Below are 7,197 nucleotides of genomic sequence, written 5' to 3' on the forward strand. Positions count from 1 at the left end.
ATAATTTGAGTTCACATATTTATCATAAGTGTATTTAAACTCATGAATTTGATAACTTTGGAGGGAATTACAAATTTATTTTTTTAAAAAAAAATAAAGATCTTTATCTCAACACTATTAGAGGGCATCTAATAGTTAATATCCGTAAATTGAGACTTAAATGAGAAAGCTCAACTAAAGGGTTCCAATCCTCATTTCACATGGTACTTTTGGCTGAAATTATCTCGCATAATCTATACCTCTTATGGCTGGCAATTGATATTTAAAAAGAAATTGATAGGAGTTTTTTTGTTGGCCAAAGATAAGAGTACTGTTATAATATTTAAACAAACATTTACCATATTTATTAAGGCTATAATTTTACTTCAAATGGGATAAGTGTGTTCTATTTTAATTATTACCTTAGAATAAAAACAGTACTCTTATCTTATTAGAAAAATAGGCACTAATAATAAGAAAAAGGATATCAGTATTACTATTAGTATTAATAAATTTTATAATATTTGACCAAACTATTCTTAACATTTTAGGTATTAACATTATGAACTATATAATCTCTGGTCCTAATTATAAAATCTTGTTTATAGTTTATAAATGATATCTTATAATTAAGACTGAAAGTAGTATATAAATCTTAAGTATGCTTTATTCTTGTCTTCAAGATTTGGTTTTATTTTAATACCAGTATTAATTATCTGTCATGTGAGCTCATTAATTATGCACACTCGCTGTTTCCGTGGCTTGCTCTCCTTTTCACTATAAACAATACACTTTTTCTGTTATATAAATGGAAGCACCTTGAAATGGGACCCAATTTCAGTGCTAAGCAAGATGATGAGCACTGAGAGCTCATCATTTATGCGCACCGTTTTAACAAAGTCAAGGACGAGTTCCCTCTATTTAATTGCCATGCGACGTCGTTCTCTGAGATAAAGTCAACGAAGTTCCCTCCATTCAAGGCAAGTTCTATTTTTTTTTCTATTTTAATAATATGCAAGTTCCAAATTTTCGCTTCTCTTCCTCTTCGAAGAAAAATACCAGGGCTAGTCTTCAATCGAAGTCCCCTGGGGAAAGCTCGAATGTTTCAACAGAAACCTCCTTCGCTGTTGTTTAAGGGCAGCTTTGGTTTGGATACCAACTCTCCTTTTCAGGAGGCAGCCATTCAAAAAAAAAAAGAGAGGATATTTTCTCAATCAAAAAGCAAGTCTCAATCTGCCGCAAAGCACAATCACGGGATGTTATCGTCTCGGACTTTCTGCAGCTCTTAGACTTTTACTTTTGATCTTTTTAAAGTAGCTGCTTCGGTTAGTCCTGTTTTTTTCTAGTGTAGTGAACCTTTAAATCTGTATCTCTATTTAATTAATGCATTTTGCCTTTTCATTAAAAAAAAAAAAGGAAAAATACCAATGGCGACTGTCTCAGCAGAAGTAGAAGCTAAATTAAAAAAAAAAACAAATGTCTCTAAAAGATCAAGGCAATGAATTTTTCAAGTCAGAGAAGTCAAAGTCGTAGCACTTTACACCCCAACTATCAAGCAAGATCCTTCAAAACCTACTCTTTATAGGCACCTCCTGAAGCATCTTGCTGAGATTATTAATCAGGTGTTTACCTGCGCATGAAGATGATGCCGAAGAAGAAAGGGGAACGAAGAGAGAGGATTGAATCGCCCACACCTTCAGCATTTTATATCGCTCATCATCCAACGGTCAAGATCAATTCGAACTTTAATGAAACGGTGCGTTGCGGTGATGAGCTCCTTGTGCTTATCAAGCCGCTTCGCACTGAAACTCGTTCCCTTGAAATGGTGATGAAGCCCTGACATTTTTCGCTGTGTCACATATTATGCTAAATGAATAATCTGTGATTTATGAATACTATAACCTGTTATAAATTAAAATAAAATATAAAAATTTGTATTTAAATTAGATCTTACTAATATGTAATTCAGCTATTCACTACATATGAAAATTAAGAAAAACAATGATTAAACATAACCTGTATGAGCAACAAAAAATATGAGAACAATCTTTTACGTCGGCCAACAATTGAGCCATCATTATGTTATGTTATTTATAGTGTTACGTTACCCAGTAATGGAAGATAATTGACTTGGTTTTTCAACGATAATATATATGTCTACTTGTCTTTGTATTTAAGGAGGTTCATTTTGCCAGAATTAATTTCTCTTAATATTAAAATCTCTAGTCAAAGTTGGTCTTATATATCCAAACTAAATTATCATTTCCACGCAAGAAAAAAAATCATGATCCAATAAACATTCATAGGCTTACACATTTATTTATCATTGACTTTACCAAAAAAATAATGTTGACCAAATCCTCGTCTCTGTTTTTAATGTGGACAACAAATATAGATCAATTCGAACTAACTACCATGGACCATCACACCCATGTTATTATTGCCACTTGTCATAAATAAACAATCTAGACCGACCGATAAAGTTAACGACTAAAATTTGATCTGAACAATTCCCTAAATCTAAGAAATACATATAATTCAAAGTTGTGAAGGAGTAGTGAGGGAGATCTTGGGGCAGATTTTGATGGGCAATCCAAGAGAAGGGGATCTAAAGTGATAGGCTCATGAGGATGAAGTAAGGACCAATCAAAGCGAGTGACAACATAATGGAGAAATATGAGAATATTGAGCTTAGCCAGTTGGTAACCAGCACAAAGTCTTGGTCCTCCTCCAAATGGAACAAATGCACATGGTGGTATTTTTGTTGCCTCATCCTCCTCAAACCTCCTTGGCTTGAACCTCGTTGCATCCTTAAAATACTCTTCATTGTAGTGTGTCCCGTATTCTGTCCATAGAACCTGTAATTTGCAAAATCACCATTTAATATTAATAAGCTAAGCCTTCTCTCTCTGATCAAGAGTAACCACACCACTTAGCTACAAATGCAGTTAATCTATATATAATATGCTCTCTTCAGTCTCATCATATATAAGACGCTTTTTAACTAATCGATCATAAGAATTAAGAAATGTGATGAAACTGGTGTTTGGATTAGCTTGTTAGAAGTAATGTTAGATATGCGAGATAAATATATGAAAAAAAGAGAGAGAAAATCTCAAAAAAGTGATAGTTGAATTTCAAAATTCTAAATCAGTATTCGTTACTACACTCATAAAGAAAATGACTACATTCAAAGAGCAAATGATAACGCATTTTTGTAGTAATTCTTGATTTGGAATTTTGAAATTCAGTAGTCATTTTTTTGGGATTTTTCCAAAAAAAAAAATTGTCTTAACTTGCATAAAAATATTTTTTTAAGTGTTTTTGGGATTTCCCAAACTCCCCCCAAACTTAGTTAATTAAGTGTCTTAATTTCTTCAAACATTCCTGAATTACTCTTAATTGAGGGTGTATATGAATTAGTAGTAAAAATAATAAATTTAATTAAAATTAAATTTATAGCACTTCCTTCAATCCTATATATACGTAACATTTTGCCACATAGGGTTAATTTTATGTATAAGCAATACTTAGTGTTTTTTCTAAAAGTTGAATGCACTTTCTCCATTTTAAACTCCAATTAACTACATGTCTCACTTATTTTTCCCCCACTCTTTCTGTTTCAGGTCTTATCTCTTCCCACTCAATATCTTTCACCCCATATCAATAAGGAGATATTTTTGAGGAAAAAATTACATATATTTATTATTTTTAACTGATTTTTTATTTATATAATTGGTTATTTATAATTTATTTATATCAATGGAGGGAGTATCATATATGAGATTTTGCGCAATATATATATATATATATATATATATATATATGGTGTCTCACACTGTAATAAATGAGGAAGAGAGAAATAAATAAAGAAGTTGACCTTCCATCCTTTGGGTATTGTGAAGCCTTCATAATCAATATCAGCAATTGTCTTCCTGAAGGAGCCGAAGATAGGAGGGTGCAATCTCATGCTTTCTCTCGCAACGTGCCATGAATATTTCATCTGCTTTACGTCTTCCACTGTCAACTTCTCACCCCTCCTTTTCTTCTTCCTTCATGTTCTGCAAATTATATATATATATATATATATATATCTGATCTATATGTATTTGATACATTCATTGAAAATCAAGATATATATAGATCAAGTAACTGAACAATGTAATCAAAATGCCTTGAAGAAGCTTGGTGTAGCAGTCAGGGTGGTGAGCAAGCATCTTGAAGGTCATAGCAATGGCGAAAGAAGTTGTATCGTGAGCTGCAAAAACTAGCAGAACCATATTGTCGACGGCTTCTTGTTCAGTGATCTCTCCTTTAATGATCCCACAAACAAGTTTCCTTAGAAGCATCCTTCTTCTTTCTTCAACCTTCCTTGCATTATCTCCTTCTTCTTCTTCCTCACGACATTCCCCAGCATCTTCTCGATCTCATCCCTCGCCTTCTTCGCTCTCCAAAACCTAGAACCAGGAACTTTAACTGCTGGTGAGAACACTCCCTCTAAAACCCTCTCGAACGTGTTCAGCATCTCTGAATCCACCTTCATCCCCATTAAACACTCGAACACTGTTGAAAGTAAGAATTTTGGCTGATCTGTACAGGTGAATCGTTTCTCGGCCATGCCAATCTCTGGAAATATGAAGCTGAACTGAGCTGCACATCTTTGAAACCAGCATTTTAAGGCCAGAATGGGCAAGGCTTGAGACTATAACCCCACGAAGGAATCGGTGCCTTTCGCCGTCTTTCTCCATGATTGAGTCCTTCCCCATGAGCTGAACTGAAGACGAAGGCCAGGAGCTTTTCACCAGCTTGAACTTATTCGACAGGAAGAACTTGTTGGCCTCTGATCCATTCACTATCACAGTTGGTGACCCCATGAGCCTTGTTTTGAAGATCTTTCCATGTTTCAGAATCCGAGGCTGCACGAAGTCCTCGAACAACTTGTTTCTTTTCTGTGCATTGAAAAACTCCATGGTTTCTCCGATCCACAGGGACCCCATTTCACCTGGTGGCAGCTTCTGTTTCTTTCTGATATGGCTTTGCTTTTGCATCAAGAAACCGAAAGAAGCAAATGCAATTAAGAGGAGGAAGAAGAAGCCCCACATGAGATCCGTGGACATTGGTAGTGAAGTTGTGAGGATCAAGGATTTCGAAAATGCTGAACTCATTTATTTCCTTTTGGCTGTCTTGAGGGATATATGTGCTGCTTCACATATTTATAGGGCAATTTAATTGGTTTATTTAATTATTGTGTAAGAAGAAGAACAACAACAAATGGTCAAACCAAGTTGATTCTTATCACAAGGTCAACCGTTTCTTAAAGTCACAAACCGTCCTAGAGTATAAAATTTGAACGAGACGGTGGAGTTGTCTATAAGAAATATCTTAGGCCCCATTTGGTATACATGTGGAATCCAAGAAAGAAACAGAAGAGACCTTAGGAAAAAATAACAGCGTAGGGGTTGAAATACATAGATCTAAAATTGTTATTTGTAAAATAATAAACTTGACTATCTAATTGTACACGGAACTAGTTTCTTGTGTTTAATTCAGAAGACAATATCTAGCAACTTTGAGTAGTTCAGCAATAATTTCCCAAAAATTTATTGATATATTTTTAAACGCAAATAATAAATATATAACAAATTTTGCATCTAAGATTAATTAATATATTTAAATATTTCTCAATTATTTTTTTTTGCAAATATTGCTTCCTTCTATCCTTATCATAAAGCACATTTTACAAGAAAGAAATAATCTTTATTATATGCCCAAATTGCGCTATTCATCACAATTTTTTCAAGATTAACTCTATTTAAAATTTCATCAATGCAACTTCTATAGCTTCTTCGACGTGATTCATGTGATACAATTGGCTCATCCAAAAAAAAAAAGTCACTCTAATCTTTTTTATAAGATACAAATGATTAAATTATGTAGATAAAATTTGATGAAATTAATTAAAAGTAATTGACAAACTCAATTATTTTTATATATTTTGATATCTTTTATATGGGTTTTTGTCAACTTAATTAGTCTTTTTGACCTTAATTGATTGGTAATTGATTTTAATATATTTTATTTTGAATTATTATTTTATAGGGGCAAAATTGTCATATTTTGGTTTAATTGTGACTAATTGATTTTTGAGGACAATTAATGCTACCTTATCCTTGAATTTTGCTTGCAGGGTTTTGGAAGAAATAAAAATGAAAAAATAAATAAATAAATAAAAAAGAAAAAATAATTAAAAAGAAAGGGGCAAAACGTTGCGTTTTGCCCCACCCCACTAATAACCTAATATCATATTATTCTTCATCAGCAAGAGGGGGACGCCGAGCCAGAGAACGAAAAACAGCGCCAAACACACATACGAAACAGAGCAAGCTTTGGGCGGCGGAGAACGAAACACACACACACGTTAGCTCTTGACGGCGAAGGACCAGAGTGAGGCGGAGTCTTCCATCACCACCATCTTCGTCTTCGCTGAATCCTCCTGGTGGCAGAGAGGAGTGCGACAGCAAGAGGTGTGCACGAGCTGAGGGAAGACGCAGGCGCAGACCAGCGAGCTGAGGGCGGAAGACGCAGCGAAACAGAGAAGTGAACCATTCAGCGTGAACAGTGTTCTTCCATGGGATCCTGTAGCAAAATACTGATTGCAGCGAATTTGATGGCAACCCGTGGCTAATTCCTAATTCTCTAATTCAACAATAATGGCAGGAGCTTGGATCATTAAAGGGGAGTTTTAGTTGCTTTAATTTCCTACTCAATAATTGTTTAACAATTCCTAGGTCTTAGGATAGTTTTTCTGATTGTTGGGATAATTGTATTGCTTAATCTGATTATATTTAGGGATTATTGTGACTGAATTATTGCTTAGTATTAGACATTGGGCTGTTTATAGTTTTAATCTCAATTATAATGTTGTGGTTATGACATTTGTATTGATTTTGGAATTAATATATTGTGATTTTCTAAGGTGGCTTAGAATTTTGGATCATATAGTCTCTTGCTAACTTTAATTCTGTTATTTTGGATTTAAGAGTTCTAATTAAGTATTGGTTTTTAGCATCCTTAATCCCATTTTACTATTCTGGTTGCAGTTAGTAAGTTGGGATTTTAGGAAAATATTTTGTGGCAACTCGAGGTGGCTCGGTTGTTGGATCAAAAGCTTAATTATAATTCTTAATTCATTGTTTTTAACTCCCACATCTTTTAGAG

At 33.9% G+C, this 7,197-nt stretch overlaps 1 pseudogene; it reads right to left on the reverse strand.

The window, feature by feature from the left end:
* Positions 1–2,517: 2,517 nt before the first annotated feature.
* On the reverse strand, positions 2,518–5,096 carry LOC114734442 (taxadiene 5-alpha hydroxylase-like; annotated as a pseudogene).
* Between the last annotated feature and the right edge of the window lie 2,101 nt (positions 5,097–7,197).

Source organism: Neltuma alba, unplaced genomic scaffold, assembly GCF_004799145.2.
Source record: "Neltuma alba isolate B1F8T4 unplaced genomic scaffold, ASM479914v2 tig00013101_pilon, whole genome shotgun sequence".
Classification (NCBI taxonomy): domain Eukaryota; kingdom Viridiplantae; phylum Streptophyta; class Magnoliopsida; order Fabales; family Fabaceae; genus Neltuma; species Neltuma alba.